At 42.5% G+C, this 1,249-nt stretch overlaps 1 protein-coding gene across 1 annotated transcript in view; it reads left to right on the forward strand.

Moving 5' to 3' along the window:
• Positions 1-1,249, forward strand: part of NIBAN1 (niban apoptosis regulator 1) — a 147,231-nt gene that overhangs the window by 644 nt on the left and 145,338 nt on the right. The gene's annotated exons all lie outside the window — the stretch shown is intronic.

Here is a 1,249-nt window from a genome sequence, read left to right on the forward strand (position 1 = left end):
AAACTTCTGAAAGCCCCATCAAAGTCTGTTCCTACACCTTTAGGTCCAGTTCTTCCCCTCGACAAACTGGGAATAGTTCATCAGAAAGGGCATCCTTTCTTTTCCCACAACGACTATTTAGCTTGGCAGAAGCTCTCTCCCAAATAAGACTCCACTGGGGCGAAGGGTCACCATGCATTTCTTCCTATTCTTAGTAATCAGAGTTTCAGCGACTCCTATTGACTTAACCTCCAAGGTCGAGTGGTCTGTACACACAAGAACCACGCCTGAGGAGGACTCGGAAGGCTCTGCCCTCAAAAGTTAATTAACTAGCATTTTAGCACAAAGATTTCTCACGCCTCACACCCAATCTCTCTCACCCTACACTCTAATGCTTCAACGGATCCTCTCCTTTCTGTTTTCAGAGTATATCCAGTATCCAACCATTGCTCACCCCTCTCCATGGCTATGATGCCCATCATTCCTCACCTGGATGATTACAGTAGTCTCCAACTGGTCCTCCTCCTTGGGAGAAGAAGCCCCAGCCTATCGCTGACACCAGGCCCCACTTCCTCTCTGCCCTCCTCTCCCACCGCTCTCCCCTTTGCTCCCTGGTCAGCCCCACCGGCCTTTTTGCTCTTCTAGGACACACCTTTGCATGTGCTCTTGCTACGCCAGGGATGGTCTTCCCTCAGATATTCACCTGGTTCACTCTCTGAGTCTCTCATGTCATTCAGCTCTCCACTTAAATGCTTAACACTTCAAATGAGGCTTTTTTAACCCCGTTTATACACCAGCCCTCATCTGTCTCCACTCCTTACCCTTCATTATTTCTATTCACATCACTTAGCATCATCTGATATGTTTATGTCCCCACTTTAATGGAAACTCCATAAGGTTGGGGATTTTCTTTGTTGATGTTGGTTCTTGTTTTCTTTTAATATATATTATTATTTTCTTTTTTTTTTTTCTTTAAGGGCAGGGATTTTTGCTCATTACGTTCTCTGATGTATCTTGAATGCCTAGAACAGCACTGGCATACAGGTGTTCAATAACTAATCACTAAGTGAATGAATGAAATATTGAAATATATAATATAGAATCTGGACTCAATGAAAGCTGTGAATCTCGATGAATAAAGAGCACTTCTAGGTAACTTCTCAATGATTTAAACTCTTCAATGTTCAATTCTTTTCTCAACATTCTAAGTTAGCTCTTAAAGTTAAGTATATCATCCCAGGGTTGTAATACCTTTCATTATATAAATAGC

Source organism: Suricata suricatta, chromosome 3 (genome assembly GCF_006229205.1).
Source record: "Suricata suricatta isolate VVHF042 chromosome 3, meerkat_22Aug2017_6uvM2_HiC, whole genome shotgun sequence".
In the NCBI taxonomy this organism is placed as follows: domain Eukaryota; kingdom Metazoa; phylum Chordata; class Mammalia; order Carnivora; family Herpestidae; genus Suricata; species Suricata suricatta.